Source organism: Sesamum indicum, linkage group LG13, assembly GCF_026168435.1.
Source record: "Sesamum indicum cultivar Baizhima isolate 11 linkage group LG13, ASM2616843v1, whole genome shotgun sequence".
NCBI lineage: Eukaryota > Viridiplantae > Streptophyta > Magnoliopsida > Lamiales > Pedaliaceae > Sesamum > Sesamum indicum.
In genome coordinates, this window is record NC_142669.1 from 1,389,703 (window position 1) to 1,413,874 (window position 24,172).

Sequence of the window (24,172 nt, forward strand, 5' to 3'; positions counted from 1 at the left end):
TTTAAATATTGGATATTTATCACATGCAAAATACATAAAGTGATGAGATCTCAGTCTTAAAACCTAAACAAACTCTCCTTTGGTTTATAAAAGTGAATATTAGGCCCAAAAAGGATATAAATCAAATAGAGTAATCCAAGCTTTCCATCCATAAAATGTATTCAGGAAACTACTTCCGCCTAACATGGTCTCACGATTCGTGGAATGGAAGAAAGTTGTACTCTTATTGTGAACAAAAGAATACACTCATGTTTTCCTAGCTCAGAAATTGTGGGGAAGACAGTTGAGGTATGATTTGGTTGATGGCTTGAGCCTAAAGCCAAGCAACATGATTGACTTGGAGTGGATAGGATCATGTGAAGAGATGAGCAAAATATCATAGGGATCGCATAGAATGAGAAAGGTATATGTTACATTTGACAATGTCTTTTTCCATATGAATCATAAAAGCGGGGCATGGAGAATGGCGCTTATGGGCCCCAAGCTCACTAAGAAAGGGCCTTCCTTAAAACCACATATGAGAGTAATGACTTTTACAGAAACAGTCAAAAGGACTAATGACTAAAAATCAAGTCTTAACTTAAACTTACTATTACTATAATCTACAAAATATTTTCCTATTTAATTATATATTATCTGAGAATCCACTAACTCCAACATTTGAGGCTAACAAATTTAATGGAACCAACTGCAACAACTGGCTGTGAAATCTCAAGATAGTCTTAAATTTTGAAAACCAAACTTACATTTTGGATAAGGATCTTCCTCGGACCTTATCTCAAGGGTTGACAATGTTTGGTGGTGTTCGGGAAGTTGCATGCTTACCATCTGTAGGTACGCAAAAACGTAATGGAATCAATGACTAATGAGATCTAAAAGCAATATGAAAGGTTGGATGATGCTGGTTCCAGTATGCATCGAATGCAGCAAGTTTATACGATCCCATACTTGCATGTAGGATACGGTGCAAGAGTATCGTCTGTATAGGAGCATGGAGTGTGATGCTATCCCTCGTGGAGAAACTTAAAGACCTCCAAGATGATGTTGAAAAAAGTACGTACATAGACGTGATCCTTCACTGTCTTCCTCCCTCCTTGGTCCTATTTATAGTCAACTGCAACATGAAGTGATAAATATGCTGGTCCAGTACGAGTAATGATTGAAAAATCTACACTGGCAGTAGAAGTAGAAGAGTCTTCGACTTCTAAAGTAAAAACCAAGGGTGCCAGATGTGGGAAGAGGAAAAGGGTGGAGACAGGGTTAGCTGCTACTAGCACTTCAACTATTGTTGTTGTTACACTGCAGGGCAAGGATAATGGAAAGAGGAAGAGGGTTCAACAATTAAGGAATCTAAATGATGTTTGCATCTTTTGTTGGGAAAAAGTGCATTAGAAGACGAAGTGTCCTAAGCTCCTCTCTAATGAAGGTACATTTGAATTGACTATTAAATGATTATTGTTTTACTCTTCAGTATTGGATACCAATTAGTCATAATCTGTGAATGGTTTGCAGGTAGTGGTAAGGAGTAGAAAAGTGAAATAGATCGTGTGAAGGCTTAGCGATAGCAGAGTTGTTGTTGTAAAGGCTAGAAACTAGTTACACGTAGAAAATCATGTTATGATTGTGTTTATAAACCTAGCATAGTCAAATTATGTCTCAATTTATTGTTGGATAATTTTTCGATTACACATGTTAGATCAATAAATTTAGTTTTGACAAAGAATGGGTGTTCTTGTCTACTCAGTTCATACATAAATTAACACTATCCCATAATTAGGTTATGAATACTCAAACAAATGATTAAGAAGATGGATAATCAAAAAACCCATGGCTTTGGTAGGTCAATTTTTCACCTTGTTTAAGGTAAGGAAAGATTGAAAAATTCAAAAAGTCTAGAAATAGACAATTTGGATTTACTAACTTCAAATCAGTTCTGAGAAACAGAAAGACCATAAAGCACTTTGTAGGAAAAAGTAAGCTTCCCAGTAATCTATTTGGATTAGAACCAATAAAACATCTATAGGTTACTAACAACACAAGACCAATATGGGATTCACAAGTCAAGGATCTTTGAAATTTTCAAGTTAACTAGAATTAAAGTGAACAACCAAACTGGTGGGAAAATTATAACCGTTCGATTGGATCGACATGATGTATTTTTTAAGTGGGAGTTCTTGAGTATCTAAATGAGAATTTAATTCTCATTTAGTGGAATTCTTTCTAGAAGGACCATGGTTGAACGGTCTCTGATAATGGAAAAATTTAACTTAATTGGACTTTGTTCGATTATTTTTTCACTAAACCAACTTTGCCTGAATTTCATTACAGACCTTTGCCCTCCAAAGTACTTAAATTCGTAAGATAATCCTGCATACGTCAAGGGACTAGTGGGAGCCTAATTTGTGCAAGATTAGTATAGGTTATTGCAAACATTGTCTGAAATTGTTAGCTTGTAGTCGTATGTGATTCGACATGGAGTGCAAGCTAGGTCTGGAACTTCATGAAATTAGAATATACATTATGATGAGCTCGTGCGGAGTATGACTAGGTCAGTAACGAGTTCAGGAATCAGTCGGAGTGAGGTTGTGTTCCACGTGTATAGTGTGCAACATCTTATTCATTTTGAATGAATTAAAGATGTTACAAAACACTAAAATACGAAATTTTAACAAAATTCTCCATGAAGGGAATTAGATTCCTATGTAGAAGGTTATGCTATTCAAACCCAGTCATGGTAGATTGATGAGAAAGCTTAGATATTTGGCATCCCCTACGTCATTATCGTAAGTTGCATGGGCGTGTTGCTCAGTGGATGGGACTCAATGTTGTGTATGGTTTAGGCTTAACAACGAAAATCGGTTATGTATTGAGAAAGCGGTACACAACTATTGAGAACAGTCTTTAATAATTTATTCAGGATTAAAGAACACTGCTTGATGCATGAGTTGTGGAGATTTAATTCCAGGAGGAGAAAGTAACACCAACTTCCAGATTCATGTGAATAATGTTTAGTTTCAATATATATGTATGTTTGGACTTAATGGTTAATTTGGTGGCTCAGAAATGTTCCTAGCGCAATACCACAGTGTTTCATCACGATAGTCGAATGTGTGATAACTTTGAAAGTTGTCTTTGAAAAATGATTTGAATTGAAAATCATCACTGATTGCTGAAATATGTAAGTATCACTAGCAAGTGCACTAGCTATCAAGTAGTATAATTAATATCATTGCCATCGTGATGTAAATGAAATAATTTCCAAAACTATGACTGATTTACATTTATTTGAACGACCGTGAATTAAGTGAAAGATTAACCCTACAAAAAAAAATTACTAAATAAAAAAAATTAAATGAACGTGTTGGAGAAGATTCAAAGATGAGGAAGATCCTAAGGCAATTGGTCCATCTAACTGATCCAATGAATGTAGAAATCACAAATTAATCTAGCAAGCAATGTTTTCATGCATTGAGTTTTTTCCCAAGTTAATTTTAATATACTCTCTTAAGCTATATCAAACCTATTATTATGAAGGAAATAGTGGGTTCTTCCAATCTAAAACTCATGATCATAATGCATTAAGATCTATGAAAAACATGTGTAACCAAATGAATCATGTCTATGTATGTCTACATATCGTTCAATTCACATCATGAATTATCTTTTCTACTATGTCAAATTCCCTTTCGGTTCATCAATATAATTAATTAAATTTAAGAGTTGATTAGACTCTCAAATTATAGAAACAAATACAATAACACATGGATATATAAAAAGCAAAGTTGTAGATTAATTTGATAAAGTGTTAAAACATTGTCTCAATTAGGTTTTCTGAAAGACCTAGCAAAAATTAAAGTAGTTCATACTAACTAGATAAAATACAAAGAAGAAAGATGATACAAAAACTCATGGAGTCGGAAATCGGGCATGAACAATTTGTCGCTCCTGTGCCGGATCTACTCATCCACTCATCTCCTTCTCTTCTCTTCGTGCTTTGATGTGAATCTTTGATTTTTACAGCCAAAAGAACTCCTCACTTTCTTCTCTTTCTCCAATTTATAATAATTCCCAAGAGTCCTAAGTTTAGTCTAATTCTCCTTTATTATCAATTCCTTATAAACTTCTCAACATAATTACAAAGAAATAAGTTGCTCAATATAATATTTTGACTTAGAAATTATGTTGGGGACTCCCTCAGCAATTAGTGTGATGTCTGTAGGATTTTACACATAATTGAGAGACTAATTAGTAACTATTGAGAAAATTTAGATTTTATTATAACAAATTATAATTCAAACTCGAATATATTAAAACTTGAATGGAGCAAATTAGAGTCCATTATAATATTTGAGAGAAAATTATATTAATTAAGAAATTGAGTATAAGGTAATGGGTATTCTGATAAGAGTTTAAATTAAATAAATGAAAATAAAAATAGGAAAATAAATAACTAAATAATAATATAATATAGGCAAAATTGCATTTTTAGTCCCATTAGATAAGGCCGTTATCACTTCTAGTCCCATGCTTTTCCTAGTCGACACTTATGGTCCCCTAGTTTTCAGATTTTAACAGTAATAGTCCTTTAATCAAATCCTTTTGCTATTATTAGATAATCTACCCCTTATGCTTAGAAATAGGTTCAACATGCTTTCGAAATAAATTAAGACCCCATAAATGCATACCTTTCTTTGACCGCTTCACTTCCAGGTATTTCAAGTTCTCGATTTTACCGACTTCCTCCAACAACACTACCGCAGCAGATGGTTCGCAGGCACTTAGCTCCTTCATCAACAACTAGCACAACCCCTATTTCATTTTCTATCTTAGGGCGAAAAAGGGACTCCAATATAGAGACTTAATAGAATTTTGGACAAACAAGTTGAACAGAAGCCTTACTTTTATTGAAGAAATATAGGAAATATTATATAGATATTATTCCTCTATTGGAGGAAACAACTGTTTAGCCTCTCATATTATAGACGGCTTGACTTGTTGGGGAAACCCCCATAAACTGAAAGATTAAAACACTACAAAAGATTGAAAAGACTCAAAATTCTAATACTTTGAAGAGTTGGAGAAGGTTTTCTGATAATCCCCATCTGCTTCATTGCATTCTTATTTATAGGCGTCCGCAGACTTCAAATTCGAACCCCAAATTTATTTTTTCATGATGTCATTGCATTTGTCATCCTCGTGTCTCTTTTGAATGACATCACTGCGTTCGTCATTCCCACGTCCTTTCCAACTGTTGCTCATAATGGCTTGCTGGCCATGTGATTTCCATGTGTCTACCTTACTTTGCTGACTGATGGCTTTTGTCGTCTTCTGCCGACAGTCTTATCCTTGATCATTTACATCCTTTAATTTTTACTTCTTTTTGTAAAAAAAAAAAATTCTCTTATCCTGGTCTGGTTCGGGTTTATTTTGTGTGACCTGAATTTTTGTCCCGAACAAGGGCTTTTCTTATTTTTCACAGCAAGGGCATAAATGGTTATACCATTACCCAACATGCAACATGTTGCACATTTTCATTCTTGTTGCTTCGGTCGCCGGCAGCTTATTCTCCCAAATTAGCATTCTCTTCTTTTCAAATAAGCTTTCTACGAACTCAATGCTTTTTCCCATCATGGAATTTAACAGGATTGATCCATTCACTTGGTTGGAGAAAATTTTGAACGAATACTTAACTTTGTCCATCTCCGTGAGACAGACCCATAATCCCCAAGCTCTTCTGGTAGAGATACTGTCTTCATTAATGGCTGATACAAGGGGAGCTTCTCATAAGGCAGCTTTGATTTTTTTGAAATCCACCATATCTGGCCTCTGCAGTTTCATAAAATGGAATGCTAAATGAGACCCCTTTCCTATAGTTTCTAGAGCAACTGATATGAATTTTATCTCCAGAACATCGCCTCTCTTTAGATGGGGGTTATTTTACCACGAATCAAAGACCGCCCCACTAATCCACTCCAGAAGTTTTGAGATTTTTGAAAAACTTGGTGACATAGTATGAATTGAAACAAGAGCTCCAAAATTATACCATTCTCGAACATCTTCTAGGTTTGACCCTTCTAACATCCAAACTCTATGATATTTTCTGGATTTTTTGGTAATGGTCTTGCCTCGATTCACTCTTTTGCGAGAAATTAATTTTTCCCACATGCACTGATAGTCCTGCCAAGCCGAAGAAGATATCAACTCGTTAATAGTAACCTTAGAAGTGTCCATCATTGGCCTAAGGCTAATCTCCCCCTCCTTTACCCCAGAGGTGCTGTGTTGACTTGAATCTACAGGAATTGACATTTCTTGTGACTCAATTGTTGCCATTTGACCAGAGTCTGGTGATGGCCTTGTGCAATCGGTACTCAAATCCGACACTACAAGTCTAGAGTCCTATACTCTAAAGGCATGTTTAGGGCCACGCTCCCTCAAGTTGTGAGTCATACCTGATGGTGATGCCTTCCGAATTAGTTCTCATAAGTCGTTCCATAGCGATATGGATGCTAATAAGGAACTCCTTATTGCAACCTAGACTGCATCTAGATCAACTCTTTGGATTTTTCAGTAACTTGGGCATTCGCCGCTAGTTGCCCGAACTTCCTGTCAATCTCCTCGAGGTTTTTCCGGAGGTGCTTGAGTCTCAGCATGATGGAGTTTGCTTTAGATGCCTCCATCTCTCGTCAGAAAATCTGCAAGAATATTTTCATGAGATTTTATAACGATAATATTATAATAATAATATTGGCATTCAGCTTGCCATCTGATAATACAAGCTTTCTCTATCTTTGATTCTAATTTATTTTTTTGGGAAAGCCCTAACATTAGTATTATCAACCTTTAAAGTAAATTCTTTAACAACTAAAAATAAAGCCATTTCTTAAAAGCCTTCCAAACCGCAAAGAATTCTTTCTCGTTAATGTGTCAAACTTTAGCTTGTTGTTATGAGAACAACCCTCGTGTATATTTATAAGGTTTTTCCCCTGTAGTTGTTTTCTTCATGAGGACTGCTGCCCATTTATAGTCATTGGTGTTTGTGTAGACTACCAATTCATCCCCGTCTTGTCGTATAGTAAGCTTTGGCATGTTACTGCAAACTTGCTTCAGCTCACGAATCCTTTCTGTGTGAATTTCTTTCCATTTTCACTTTGAACTTTCCGTTTCTTTCAAAAGTGGTCGAAATCCTTTCCGTATTTTGTAAGATCCTTAATGAAGATACCTACAAAATTAATAACTCCCAATAAGCTCTGCAAATGCTTATTGTCCTTGAGTACGTCTGGAAGATTGCAGATTTTCTACAGGATATGGTCCTGTAAATCAATTCCTGTTTCATCAATAAGAGCTCCTAAAAATACAATTTTATTGACAGCAATAGTAGCTTTCTTTTCAAAAAGTACTAAACTTTCTTTATTGCATGCATCAGAAAATATTTCAACATTTTTAATATGATCTTTCATATTTTTAGATGCAATCAGTATGTCGTCAATTTACACAAACATGAATTCAAAATAATCTTTAAAAAAAGATTATCCATTTTTCGTTTGAATATCTGGGGTGCATTTGCTAAACCCATTAGAGGCACATTCCAGATATATTGTCCCTGTGGTGTGGAGAATGCAGTAAAGTTTTTGGATTAACTCTCCCTCTTAATCTTAGATTTGCAATCGAATTTAGAAAACACTTTTGCTCCTTTAATGCAATCAATTAAGTGTTCTTTGCTAAAAATGTAATAACCATCAAATTCTAATATTTTATTTATACCTTGATAGTTTTTACCAACCTGGGTTTACCTCTCTTTATCTCACCATGGTTTCAAACCAGAAATCCAAGGCTGCTGTAGGTAGAGATTCTAGGCTAAATGAGTCCAAGACTGATATGCTCTTTGTTAATCATCTGCATATCTTTCTTGTCTTCCATGTTCATCTGGATAGTTTTGTATCGAATGTACTCGTACTTTCATTCTTACTTGACCTTCAGAGTAGCTTCAATTCCTATCCCACCATGCTAGAGGGTTTTCATTAAAGCTCCTCCGGATGAGCCTCTTGATATTTTCAAGAGAAAGCCTGCTTTCCTCGCTGATATCTAGCAATTTCATTTTCAGTAATGCTTCCTTAAGGTTCCTAATTTCCTCCTCGGATTTCTTATAGAAGCTATCGCTATCTATGAGTCCCTGTTGCCTGAAAAACAAAATAACCGCACCAAATTTTCTCTTATCCTGCATTTTTCATCAAAATCACCACGTTTGCTGCGAAAATTTATAGGCATTATCCTGTTAAATGCCTTTTCTCTTCGCAACACCTATATCTCACTACCACAGTTAATAATAAAGATTAATAGATTCCTTTGATTATCATGCATAGATCTTGCAAATGTTTGAATGAAATTCTTACCTAGCAAGATATCGGCACCTGTATCGTGAAAGTAAATAGGAGGTGTTTTTACCCTAAACCAGGGCAATCCAAATGATCCTACAATCATGATCTTGGCTTCTCGTATTCCCTTATTGAGTATTAGGATTTTTTGTGAAAAATCCCTTCCTACAATAACGGGTAAGATTTTCCTTGCTTCTGTAGGGAAAACTCCAAGTTTACCGTACAAATTCCTGATCCTGAATCAATATAAGTTGCAAAATGTTTTGTCTTATATTGATCGTACAACATACCAATAGATATATATATAGAAAAGGGACTCGTCATTCAATCCTTATGGTAACACCATCAAAACTGAATTTCATCCCATTACCTTTTCTTCTCTATGGTTTATGATCTTCGAGGAAACTTAACCCCAAAATCATACACCCATTTCTCGCTCTACAACACCTTCAACTAGAATTTTATGGCCTGCTATTTCTAACATGCCTTCATATTTCCCAACAACAAGCTGCTACAAATGATATAAGTCATCGCAAGGGAAAAAAAAAAATTTCTTAGTGATGTCAAATATAACTTGTATTTCTTTTCATCTTTCAGGGCATCTAAGTTTTACGTTATCTAACCTAATCTTTTGAGGAGTTAAAGCTTTTAATAACTCTTTCTCCTTTCTTTTGTAGCCTGTAATCCTATCTTCCGAAAAAGACATTCAACTACCAAAATCAGTTCTAGAGCTAAGTGTTCAATCTAAAACTGGGTGATCTTTTATGATGATACCAACATCATCTATTCTAGGTATCTAAATAGGATTTGGTGTCATTACCTTGGCGAATTCCTTGAAAATTCTAAGAATCTTAATATACTCTTTCCTAAGAAATAAATCTGAATTGATGCGTCTGTAAAAGGGAATAATCTATTCTATAAGTTATAGAATAAGGTCTGTTACCTTCTTTTATTAGATCTTTTCTCTTAAAATCTTGATGAAGGGTTAAAACTCTACTGAAATCTTGGTCTGCTAGGTTGTATGCAATCCTAGGATGAATGTCAAACATTAATTTTCCTGCATACAAATTGCCTATCATTGTTCCAAAACAACCATTTCTTAGGTTATTGATTCTTCTATCCATTATCGATAAATGTATTTTTGAATTTCCTTCCTTAAAAGTATCTTTTATTATTACTTCAATAGTTCCTATATGGATCCATTTCATAGTAATAGCTACTTCTTCTCTAAGCTACTTAATTCTTCAAGAATTTCTTCTTTAGGAAGCAGTTGCATTTGCATTACATTACCAGTAAGTTTCATAGGTATAGCAAACTCACCTGAACTTACTTTGTCGATTATGTGATGCATTCTTTGGTTTAGTCCTATCTAGTTCAGGACCTTCCCAATTCTCCAATCCTAAATCCATCGTATGGGCTGAGGTTGGAATCTTGTCGCATGATTCTTTCCATGGTTTTTTTTTACACCGTTATTTTAGAAAAGAATCCTGACAGACTTTTAGAAGTTTGAAGCCTATCTCCGTCATTGTAATTATTATGAATCAGTTGAAAATCCATCCAAATCAGACTCTATTTCCTCCTCATGGACACTCTCGTCTCATGGAAGATCTTCGAATTGGTAGATAGGTACCAAATCGACATAGTAGACTATGTCTAGAATATCATCCGTGGCTTCAAATTTTCTCACTTCACCACATTTCTGTGGGCAGTTGGGAAATATATGTCCTCTTGCTCCGCAAATCCAGAAATTGTAGTCTTTGAAACTTTCATTGGCTCGGGTATGAGCCTGTCTGAAAGTTCTTCTTGTAGTGGTTCTTTTGGTGGATCTTGCATCTGTTCGTCTAGATTCTTGGGATGAAGCCCTTGTTGGTCCTATTTTGTGTCCAGATTTGTACGTTCTAGCTTTCGACTTGGACCACCATGATCTCCGTCGGGAATTCTAGAACTCCTGGGGTAGGAGTCACTATTTCGCTTACTCCTATTCCTTGGCTCGCTTGATTCTCCTATAATAGTTGGAAAATCATTGCTATCACAACAGAGAGGAGTTCGTTTGATCTTACCTCTCAGTCTTTTCATATTTTTTGGATAGATGCTTGGTAACACCAATCTTTCAATTTGTCTTTCAGGAAAGACATTCTCCTTGCAACTAAATCTAGTTGTCTTTCAGGTACTTTGTATGAGTGGATCAACATTTCCCTCAATGAACTGCATATTTTTGCAAAGAACATTGGAGCTGCTACTTTCGTTGCTACTCCACTCTAGAAGAAATACTTGTGAAACCAAAAGATATATTCATCTACTGCGCAAATAGTTCTTAGTTAAAGGCTGAAGAGAGCCTGTGCAGATTCTCTAGCCTTTTCTGCTCTACTTCCTTCGAAGTATCCATCTCTGATGAAGCGTATCTTGATAAGCCTTCCTAGACGGTCCGCTATCGCGCCTTTCAAATCTCTGGCAAAGATGTTGGCTTTGATATCTTTTGGGGTGTTATCCCATCCAATCTTCACAGATCCCTCCAAGCTCAACTCAACAAGTTTAATGAAGTTTTCCTTGTCAAGCTCTAGGGTAGTGACTGCTATCTTGATAGTTGCAACCCATTCGTCTAAACTTCTCGGTATTTTAAAAATTAATAATATACAGGTTAAGTATAGTGCTGTATGGATGTACGGGCTGGAGCATGGTCCTTGCCCAAGGTGTATTTTCAGGCACTCTTTTTTTATTTCTTCTTGAATTTTGCTTTAGCCTGGTTCCCACAAACATTGGAGTGGCATTAGTGTGGAAATTCGTACTTTCTTTCATTGGATGATCCTGTGGAGGATCATTAGAACATGTACTTCCCTCCGGCGGTGGTAGTGCTGGAGTGATATCATTGGTTTGGATATTGACTAAGTCCGCAATCCTGAGTTGGGAGAAGGATTATACCAATTCTCGTAGATCTGATAGATCTGCTCCTGTTACCTCCATTATTTTATAGATTTTATAGATGCAATTATCAGATCTTGTCTGGACTTCTGCTTTGGAATCTCCATGGCCTTCCCCTTCTGATGTAGAAGAGGTACTATTCCAACGGCGTTCCTGATTCGCTCTTTTCTGGATTTTGACGTCTTAGGGCTCTCCTTTCAGTTTCTCTTCAGATTTGCAATTTCTGTCTTCAAATCTATAAGGTCCTTCTATGGTCAGGAAGGATCTTAAGAACCTCGTCCACCTTCTGGCTTAAAGATTCTATTTTCATAAGTATGTGAATTAACCTATATCTATAGTCTTGAACTACTTTTTGTATCCCTCTCAGATCTTGGGAGATTTTCGATGTATATCCGGCTCGAGTTCTTTACAGTCAGTTCCTTTAATCATAATTTTAGAACTATATTATGCAAGAATTTACCCTTTCTGCTTCTCTTGGCTGGGATTCTACCATGGAGTTTAGTGGAGTGTAGACACCTCACTGCATTTCCTAGTAGTACGTGTCGAACTTTAAAATTTCTCAGTCATTCTTGTTCTTCTTCTAGCGTGAGAAGTTTTGGACTAATCCTCTTGGGACTGTTGTAACACTTGTTAAGAATTTTTATGAGAAATTTGCTTCTTTGTATTTCCAGAATTTGGAAATATCCCCTATTTTCAATGTAACTCGAACTTTCGTTCGATGCTATTTTCTCTCAAAGAGTCTCCTCTATTAGTGGATAAATAATATCAAAATATAATGTAATAATATATTCCTTCAATGAACCTAGGCTCTAATACCATTTTTTGAGAGCAGGCTATTAGCAAGTAATTTAGAGATGAATCGGCACTAAATGTGTTAATTTTAAAAACCCGTGGGACTACAACTGTTGGCCTCGAAAAGTAAGGGACTGAAAGTGAGAACTACCCTATCCTACGAGATCAAATCTATCATTTTTCCTATAATATATATATATACACACACATATATATATATGAAACAAATGAAAGCCACTCACAAAACTCTCATACACATTCTACACACGAATTCACATATTTTTACACAAACAAAATTTGCGGAAACGATAACAAGTATTAAAATTTAGATTTTAATTTATATAATTATATTATTTAATTACTCTATATACTCAATGTAGTTTATATTGTCTGATGTAATATTTAATAAAAAAAATTATGAGTTTGACTATTGAAATTGGTGCTGAATTAAATATCCCATTTAACATAAAAATATAATAGTTGGTTAATTAAGTTACTAGATTCATTAGATTTAATCATTAATATAGTTAATTTACTAAACTTCATTGGGTCTATTGACCAAATGCATAATTATATCTATTGATGTTTAATTAAATTCTATAGTTAGAAAATTCATAATAAATATTCAAAAATAATATTTAAAAAATTTTAGAAATATTCATGTGTAAAATTTTTTTGGTTATTAAAAAGAAAAAGAGATTTTCGTGATAATCAAATTAGTGATATTATTAAGAATGATAGTTATAAAGATATAAGGGGTTTGATAAATGAATTCTTATGAGTTCACTATAAAAAATGCCGGAATTTGTAACGGTCGTATACACATGGCCTTCTAATGTTTTTATAACGGATTGAAAATGTTGATGTCATTTATGGGGTAGTAAAAATGTATTTACTTTTAACTGCCAGAACTGTTATAGTAGCCGTTACAAGTTTTCGGTGTGCCTAAAACCGTTACAGTTTATTGGTCGTTACTAATTAGCTATGATTTTTTAATGGCTCATTATTTTTGTAACGGCTTTTTGATAAAATAAGGAGCCACTACAATGCCAATGGAAAAAATAGCGGGAAAATATACAAAAAGGCGGTGTTACAAAAACCATGACATTAGAGACAGTTTTTTGTAATAACCTTTACAAAAGCCGTTACAAAATAATGGGTATATTTCCTAACGGTTAGTTTTCAAAGGCTACATTAAGAGCTCAAAAAGCCGTTACAGAAGCAACTACAAAAATACTTATATATATGTGCAAGTTGTTTTTATTTCATTTCATTTGTTGTAGAAATTCTTACTAAGACACTATTTGAATAGTTTGTATATTACTACTCGAATTTGAACCATCAACTAGTGCTGATCATAACTTAAGTTGGTTGATCAAGTAACAAAGACTAATTTAATACTTTATTATGTTTAATTAAATTAATTATAATTTACTTATTTTAATTTTATGATTTATTATTAATCTTATTTTATGTTAATTATATGTATTCTCCTAAACAGTGTAGCGTAATATTTATAAATTTGTAGATTGTCAAATTAGAAAATTAATTTTATATATATATATATATATATCCGTGTGAATACAGCGATATATATGTCATCATGTTACGGGAGTTGCGGAGATGGATGCATAATAAGAACTTTCCAAGGAGGGTAAGTCTTGCACCGGAGTTTGAAGATGAGCTTAAAACTTTCATAGAATGGGCGAAAGGTCAGCATGGACATATAGATGGAGACAAAGTTAGGTACCTTGCCGAGAATGATAAAACACAAAGTTTAAAACACCCAATGATGTCAGTTATCACTTGGGTATCCGAAGGTTTATGCCAAAATATTATAATTGGACTTCTGATGGTGCGTAAGGGTGTAGGAGTACTTTGAGGTTGTGATTGTTCCTCAAGTGCCATAGGAGCAAACACATATACTAGTATAATATAACCACATTAGATATTTATCCTACAGTATGATGAACAATTAACGAAAACTTTTATTGTGTATTATTAATAAGTGACTTCATGCTTATCTAAATGTGTCTTCGTGTTATAACGGGCAACTACTATTTATATGACAACAGTTATGCAAATGCTGACGGCTTCTTGAAACCATACAGTAATATTCGCTACCACCTATGCAAATGGGATTCTAGTGCAGGGAGGCCTCAAATCCGAGAAGATCTCTTTAAGTTGAAACAGTCCTCGGCACCTAACGTCATAGAGAGAGCTTTAGAATTTCTAAAAGTCCGATCGGGAATACTACTTAACCAGTCATTTTAGCCTATAAAAATCCAGAAATAGGATAATCCAAACATGTCGCCTTGTATATAACTTCTTACAAGATAAAATGCTTGATAATCCTTTAGAACTTGAGATGGGATGCAAGTGACGGCAGTGAGGAGACGCATGGGAACTACGCCTCAACTATTAAGACCAATACCGCTGGACTACTTGGCAGATGATTTGCTCTATGTATAATGAGTGGTCGAACCGGCCATGAGAAGAAATAGATTAACTATTATTATATTTCCAATTACTAAGCTAGAGTTTTCCTGTGATGTCATATGTCTCTGCTTGTATGTTATGCTATCCCTAACGTAGTTTATATGTTTGTTCTTTGTTTTCAGTTTTGGTTTTCTTTGTTTGTAATGTAACATAAGGGCACACACACTATGACACGTTTTCTACACAATGACATGTTATGTACATATATGGTGTAATAATATATTTTAGCCATACATGTGTGCTCGTGGTGTTATTCACACAGTAAGTATCCATATTTTGTTATGGCCATAGTTGGGACAATAAGTGGGGCATATTTATCAGGTGTGCACAATAATATGGATCTCGTTTAACACCCACCAATCAAGAATATATGTTTCTTATCATTAAAATATCACTACAAAAAAAGGCAAGATTTGGGGCGGATTTTGGAACGATTTTTTTTGTGTTTGAATGGTTTCCAAGATACAGAACTTATTTAGAGCAAATTTATGAACGGTTCGAAATCCGTCCTGACAGACGACGTTACAAAAGATTAGGAACGGTTATGGCAAAATCATTCCTATTTGGGATGCGAATTGTAACAGTCATTGAAAACCCTTCCTAATTTTGAATTTGTCCAAATTATTTTATTTTTGGAATTGGAATGGTTTGGGGTGGGTTTTGGAATGGTTGAATTAATTTTGTTGGGGAGCTTTTGGAACGGACATTGTAATACTCGTGCCTAAATTTTAGAACTATTTTTATTTGTATTGATGATAAATCTAGGAATGGATTTTGAAACTGCACACTGCAACTGGTTTAGGAACGATTAGTCTTAATTAGGAACACGTTTGTAGAACAGTTTTAGTAATGGTATTACGAACGCTTTTCTTAGTTTGAAACACGTTTTAGAAATTAAAATGGCAATGGTATTTGTTAGCTACTAAATAGGAATACTAGTTTGAAATGGTTGAAGCAATGGTATTTGGAACAGTCCATCCAGTTTAGGAACACGCGTTTAGAACGATTTTAGAAACAGTATTTGGAATGGTTATGTATTTAAATTTGTAACATTTTCTGTACTATTACGAAACTTGTTCCTAATTTTGAATTTTATAATTTATTTATATTTAATAATTTATTAATATATTTAACAAAATTTGAATAAATAAATAAATTTATACATTTTTATAAATTTTCATACATAATTATATTAATTTAATGAATATTTCATTAATTGTATTTATAAATTTATTTAATTGAATAAATATGAAATAATGGAATGTAATAAATATTTTTTCTTAATTAAAGTACAAAAATGAAAAACAATTTAAAACCTAATCTAAACCCTCCTAGTCAGCGACGTCCATATCGTCCTGATTTGAGGCAGGGGGGGTCTGTTGGAGATGGTCGGGTTTGGTGATAGCGGTGGTGGTATCGGGATGGTGATGTGAATATGCGGCTGGAGATGTGGCCTCATAACCAAGATTGAATAGTCAGCCCTTGTTCTTGCCCTGACTGTAGCCAGCCACATTTGTTGTTCCGTCATCACCACCAAAACCTCCAATTCGGTAGGGGCATCATGGTCCTCGGTCATGGTACAAAGGTTGACAGTCATCCAGTGGCTTATGGAACGTCTTCTTCCAAATAAACAAAATTGTTAGTACTTTTAATGAAAAATTAATTGTTAAAAAAATGATATTGATAATTTAGGTACTTACCGCCACCTCCGCCGTCCTCTTTTTTCTTGTAGCGCCGCTCGAATAATTTCATCTACTTGAGCGGCTGATCGAGCTTTATCTCCTGTAGAAGAAAAAAATAGTTAGCATCGTATTTAAAAAATAATAATAAAGCATCGTATTTACTTACCAACTTTCTTTTGTGCATACCGACTGAGGAAGACTCCTCCTGATACACAGTTAAGGATGCCATGGGATTCGTTGCCCGGTTTGCCTTATTCTTCGAGGACTCCTGCTGGAAGTCCTCACTGGCCCAGTACGTTTGGATACACAGTTGCCCAATGCATGTGGCTATTATGGACCTTCAAGTTTATAGACTAAATAATGTATTATTGGAGTTGAAGAGTTCAAGTTATACCAATCATGTCATGGGATTTGATATGACAACTCCTTCCAAGTCAGTTTAGTCAGCTTGATAAACTTTTGTCAACCACCCATTAATAATGTATAGATGCCACACGTCTATCGTTAATGAACCAATACACCCATCATATGGATGCACAAATAACTGAAAATCTCAGTAAAGGCTTTTGATGCCTAGTCACGGGGTTCTCGATTTCCAGCGTTAAGATCATTCCTCGAATGTTAGTTCAATGCTCACTATCATCTGCGTGACCCAATTTTGTTGGTTTTGATGGTTTGTGGGCTTGGTTCCTGATATCCATACAAAGTCATTAGTAAATACACAGAAAAATGACCAAATGAATTTTACTTTATTCATTATATTAGCGCTATACTAAACAAGATTATTCTCTATCATAGATGACATGGGCTAACTTACTGATTTGTCGGTCACATATTACAAGTTAAAAAACAAATTGGGAAATAGATAGAGGACTTATTGTTCTCTGGAAGATGAAACATCTCTCAATCCACTCAAAGTTTTTGAAAGCTTGATGCCCTTGGAACCTGTGAAGAAGCCAAGTTTACAAAGCAACATTACTTACAACATCATAGTAAAATAAAAATAAAATAAATTATGCAACTTGCTATGAAAATAAATATTGCACAAATCTTCTATTTCCAAAGCTAGGATTTATGCACACTTTTCGTGCACTGCAAATATAGGTTGTTTGTGTAGCATAGAGGAAAAGCTATATTTTAATATATCTTAATTTCATTTTCTTGAAACATTAACTCCATTTGCTTAATAGTAATTACTTTATTCATTAATTAGTTTTTTAAACCTTGTTTCCATCTATAATCAACCTTTATATTCATCTCTGTTATATTACTTGTAGATTTGCTCGAGCTAGCTCTAAACCACGCCAGACAGTAGTAAGCTCTGAAACCACACTAGTGGTTGTGCCCAAAGCAAACTGGTATGCTAGATGCACTTGTCCAACTGCATCCCGAATAACGTCTGCCGCTGCTGCTGGCCCTGGGTTCCTGAACGAGGACCTATCGAAATTAAGCTTGAACCACCCCGGAGAGGGGGTACTCCAACGCACCACTCTGGGTGCCTGAGGCACCATCGGCCTGAAGCAGAAACCCATAGCCAACGCCCGGTGCAAGTCACCCTTCCACTGTATACTCGTCATGCTTTGTGCAGCATATAGTGTGTGAAGATGGCGCTGAACCTCCATTATGATGCCCGTGGCGTAAATTGTACCCCATGATAGTTTGAAGCATTCCGCTGCATCCAAGTAGACCAAAGGATCATAAATGGTACCAAAGTGCGGATATACAAATTTGAGTGAAACGGAGTGGAGTATCACCAGAAGTGCACCATACGAAGCAGGTCCCCCGTTTCATAAAGTCGAAGCCCAAAGACATTAGCAAAGTACTGCCACACATCCCAAACTACTGCACCTTCTACAAACAGATGAGAGATGCTCTCCTCTGCCTCTCAACATTGGCATTTTGATGGAAAACAAAAGCCCTTTCACTTCATGCATGTATCCACTAGGATCTAGTCCTGGAAAAGCCACCATAAAAAGACAGACACCGTTGGCCGCAAGGAAAGGTTCCATATATCTGTAAAATACTTTTGCCGAGGGGACGCTACTCGAATAGTCTCCCAAGCCGATGTGGTGGAAAACGTTCCATTACTCGCCGAGGTCTACACAATTTTGTCCCTCTATCCCGCTGCAATAGGAATTTGGCAAATAACCTATGCGATCTGTGGCGGGACTATCATGAAGATTCTGGGGACATTCCATTCTCCCTCATGCCAATAGCATGTCGGTTCCACAGTGTCGGGAGCCCCGCGAACGAACTGGGCTAAAGGCTTCTCACCGAACCAATTATCATGCTAGAAAGACCCTAACCCCTAGCCCAACGTCCAGAAGATGAGAGGTTCCGCCACATCCCTAATGCGAAACAGGCAATGCTAAAAAGAAAACTGGTTGCGCTTATATGGCACATGACTAGGGTGAAGGGTACTACAATAGCAGTCATGCAAGAAATCCGACCACAAGGATGATTTTAGTCGAAATCGCCACCAAAGCTTCATGGAAAAAGCCCGAACATACTCCGCCAAACTTCGAATACCCAAACCACCTTCTGCTACTGGGCTACACATCTTATCCCATGCAGACCAATGAATATACCGGCGGCCATTGTACGAGCCCGAAAAGAATCCATTGAATATGCACTCAATGGTTATCAAGACAGACTTAGATGGATGAATTACTTGAAGCAAATGTAAGGGCGTAGCCTGCAACACACTTAGAATCAAGGCCAGCCTCCCTCCGTGGAATAGATTCGTCATCGCCCACCCTTGTAGCATGTCACGTAATCTAGAGATGAACGAACCAAACAAACATGCCTTCCTATTGCCCTTGTATAGAGGGACTCCCAAGTATGTGATTGGGAGATATTTCAGCTGGTAACCCATAACGTGTTGTACCTCCTGCAACTGTGACGACGACACCTGCCGGCTCAGAATGAAAGAACTCTTTGCTCTATTTATCAACTATCCCAACACTCGCTCATATGCATGGAGAAAATCACGGAGTAACCCCATGTGTTGCCTGCAGAGGTTAGCAAAGATCATCATATCATCGGCATATGCTAGGTGGGATACTCGAACTCCACCTGATGATTGGTAATACATCGTCAAATGTGCTCACAAAAAGTCTATCCAGTCCCTGACATATGTAATCAGCAGCAAGCACAAATAACACCGGGGATCAAGGATCCCCTGCCATAAAGTGCGTGTTGAATGAAAGAATCCAGCATGCTCTCCATTTACTAGGACCGAGAACCAACAGTTTGAGACATCATTAACCACCAAGTCAATCTAGCGCCACGTGAAGCCCTTTAGTCGCAAGACTTGAAAAAGGAACTCCCAGTTGACTCGATCATATGCCTTGGCCATATCAAGTTTAAAGATTACATTCGCCTCCAACCGGCGAAACTCCAATGAGTGAACCAATTCTTGCGCCAAAGAACATTATCACTCAACAATCGTCTCAGGACAAACCCACTCTAGGATGGGGATAACACCTTCGGCAAGATATGCCCAAGCGTGATGGTAAATACTTCTTTATTTGATTGAATGGTAGTTCTTCTTTTCTTATATCAGTAGATCAAAAACCTTAGTCCTCAAACTAATGGCTAATTAAGATATCAGACAACAAACTACATAAATCCCATTCTCCTTTAACTATATTTTTTTATTTAGCTTTATTTCTCTATCTCTCATTTGTTCGTTCTTTTCTATTTTCTTTACTCAATCCTCTTTTCTATTAAATATGTGAATAAGTAAGTAAAATCTTTTTCACATGTTGTAGATTCTAGTTATTCTAAGATATAACATTGTAGGCATTCTCAAGGAAAGAGTTGCTAAAGAACAAATTGTTCTTATCTGTAAGTATCTGTTAATTTTTTTCTATTTGATAACTTATCCTATTCTTTTCTTTATTTATGCTTATATTGAATATTACATCAATTATTTGAGCATATTGAGTTTTGTAGATTGAATGGCTTAATCATGTTATTGATTGGATAATTTGCATTAGCTAGTATGATTTTTGATATGCTTAGGTTTACTGCCTCCTTTCATATTAACTATTCAATGATATGTTCTCCTTTGTTTTAGAGCATATCAATAAGTTGTCCAGTAAAATTTTGTAGCTTATATTTGGAACAACTTCCAAATTTAGTTCTTCCCTACCTAGTTAAATTATTTCTGTCAAGTAAATGTATATCAATCATAAATATTGACAGTAGTTGGATGTGGAGGCGCTTGAATGATAATGGATTTCTTTTAGATGAATTCGCAACAAGGGTTGATCAGGAGTTCTTAAACTTTGCCTTTGATATCCCATGATTTTTGAATAATGGACAAATCAAATGTCTATGCTCTAAATGCAGCAACAAAAAATTTTTTAATTGTAGTGATGCGCATTTACATAGAGTAAAAAATGGATTTACTTGAGGTTAACATCTGGTATGCGATGGTGAATCCTTGAACATAAGAGATGATATGGTGGGTTCTTCAACTGCTCCTCAGGTAGAAACGTCTCATTATAAAACAATGGTGATGGATGCAATAGGCCTTAAGTTTAGCTCAAACTTCACATGTGATGAACAACTGCCTAATCCAGAAGTATAAAAGTTTTTTAACTTATTAAGAGATGCTGACGAACCATTATGAGATGGCTGCAAAAATCACACAAAACTCTATATTATGGCCCAATTATTAAGTATCAAATTAGAGTACAATTTACCTGAAGCTTACTATGATCGACTTGTGTCAACAATCAAAAGCATGTTGCCTGAAGATGAAAAATCGCCAGAAGTTCTACATAACCAAAAATCACCTAGGTAAACTTGGTCTAGGTTACAAAAAAATTAATTCTTGTGTAAACAATTGCATATTGTATTACAAATAGAACAAGTACCGCCAAGAATGCCCTATATCTTATCATCCTTCATATACACCAATCAAGCCAAGGTTATGGAAAAAAGTACTTTACAAGGTGTTGCATTCTTTGCCTTTGATACCTAGGCGCAAAAGGCTATATGCATCTAACTACACCTGTGAGCACATGACATGGAATGCAAATAAACATTGCAGCAAGAAAAGTATGGCACTTCCATCTCATGGAGAGGCATGGAAACATTTCGATCGCACTCATCCATCATTTGCCTCGAATGCACGTAATGCACGTCTTAGGTTATGCACAGATGGTTTCAGTTCACTTAGGGATTCCAGTACTCCTTACAGTTGTTGGCCTATGATTAGTGATGTATATAATCTTCCCCCATGGATATGCATGCAAAATCCTTTCTTGTTCAGGAATATGGTTATACTAGGCCCAAAAAGTCCTGGAAAATAAATGTTGATGTATATTTATACCCATTAATAGACGAGTTGAAAATATTATGGACAATTGTGGTGCAAGCTTATGACGTGTGCAAAAAACAAAATTTTCAACATGAGAGCTGCTCTTTTATGAATGATCAGTGATTTCCCTACAAATGTGATGTTATTTGGATGGAGCACTTATGGGTTGTTGGCATGTCCTTATTGTATGGAAAGGAGAAAATCTTTCAGAATTCATTATGGAAGGAAGGCATGTTGATTTGATTGTCATCGTCAAATTTGCCTCCTGACCATCCCTATAGAAGACAATGTTACAAGTTTTCGAAAGGAAAATATGAAAATGATTCTCCACCTATATGATTAACTAGAAAAGACATGTGACAAAACGTGGATGAGCTTCCTGACACCACCTTTGAAAAACCACCAGGTGGTACACCCAATTGACAGATTTGGCAAGACACATAATTAGGTTAAAAAGAGCATATTTTGGGAGTTATCACATTGGCACACAAATCTTATCCGACAAATCTGGATGTGATGCATATTGAAAACAACATCTTTGATAATATCTTTAACACCATTATAGATGTTAAAAATAAAACAAAAGATAATGTCAGATCTGTAAAAGATTTGAAGTTGTATTGTAGCCGTATTGAGATGCATTTATTTGATGGTGCAAATGAAAAAATCTACAAACCCAAGGCACCATATACTTTAAGTAAAGCATAGAAGAAAAAATTGTGCTCTTGGGTAAAATCATTAAAGTTATCTGATGGGTATTCCTCAAACATTGCTCGTTGTGTGAATGAAGAAGAATGCAAATTTTATGAAATGAAGAGTCATGACTGTCATGTGTTCATGCAAAAATTACTCCCAATTTTATTTAGAGATCTACTACCAAAACCTATTTGGGAAGCACTAATTAGAACTCAACAGTTTTTTTAGGAATCTATGTGCAACTGTATTGTGTGTGGAGCGCATGCAAAAACTTGAAAAGAACATTGTTGATATATTGTGTAAGCTTGAGAAGATTTTCCCCCCAAGATTCTTTGATTCATGGAACACCTACCAATTCCCCATACGTATGAAGCTAAGATTGGTGGACCTGTACAGTATTGAAGGATGTATCCATTTGGTAATTTTTCTAAGTTCAATTATCTTACATAATTAGAAAATATAAGTTATCTTGTGTACATTAAAAGTTTAACAAAATTTAGGTTTCCATACCATTTGAAGAAAAATGTTGGAAATCGAGCTCGAGTAGAAGCATCAATTGTTGAGGCGTATAGGATTGAACAAATCTTAAGATTTTGCTCTTCATATTTTGAACCACATGTAGTATGCCAATTGAATCAGTTGCCATGGAATGATGATGCATGAATGGTAGATTCTTGCGAAAGTCTATTTTCTAAACATCCTAGACGACCACTTAGTTTTAGAATTGCAGTTAGATATCTCGATGACAATGAGATGAAGGCTGCACACAGATATGTCTTGATGAATTATGATAAGATCGATCCAGTCCTGCAGTGAGTGATGTAACTCGTGCATTATGTCCTCACAAATATTTTGATTGACTTGTGTTTATAATTGACATATGATCATCACAACTTTTGCAGGAAATTTGATAAAGGAAATAGGAAAAACAATTTCCAAGAATAACTGACATAGAACTTGAAACATTGCGGGACATAGATTTTTCTCAGTGACTACTTGCTCATGTAAGTAATAGATTACTTTCAACTATGTAAATATTAGCAAATCAAAATTATGTTATCTTATCAAGTATTATTTTTTTCATAGATTCGAGATACCTGTAACGAAGTTGACGACTTCATAAGAAAGTTGGCTCATGGCCCCAGTCGACATGTGTCTTGCTATAAAGGGTACTTTATGGATGGATGCAAATTCCACACTTTGGAGTATGGGCATTCTAAAGCAACATCAAACTATAGTGTATGTGTTTTGGGGAGTACCTACAATGAATATGAAGTGGATTATTATGGAATTCTAAAAGAAGTTATAGAGTTGGATTATTACGGGATAAGATGTGGGGTTGTCTTGTTCAAGTGTCATTGGTACGATACTTCTAATAAAGGGCTTAAATGGCACACATGAAGTCTTGTGGTAATTAACCTTAAATTGAAACTAAAATCAAATGACTCTTTTATATTGGCTTCCCAAGCTCAATAAGTCTACTTCATAAACTTTCCGAGCACCAGAAGAGAGAGGAGTGATTGATGGGCAGTATGCAAAGTAAAAACTACAGATAAATTTGACGCCCGTCAGCTGAAGGACAAGAAGAGAATATTTAGCAAAGAGTTCATATTGCTTTTCAAGATGATGATGCATCTGATCCACATCATATTTTGATTGAAACTGATCGAGATGAGATCAATATTATTTTGAATGGTGTGGTAGAAGAAGTAGATGCAAATGAATTTGAGGGCTTTCAACATGGCGTAGATTTCAATAAAGTCATAATAGAGGATGAAGATCATTGGGAAGGAGAAGAAGAATTCTAGCCAGAAGATGATGAGCAAGAAGAAGAATATGATTCAAATGAAACTGATGAGGATATGGACACTAATAATTGA

At 35.6% G+C, this 24,172-nt stretch overlaps 1 pseudogene; it reads left to right on the top strand.

The window, feature by feature from the left end:
• Window positions 1–1,155: 1,155 nt before the first annotated feature.
• LOC148784350 (uncharacterized) lies at window positions 1,156–24,172 on the top strand (annotated as a pseudogene).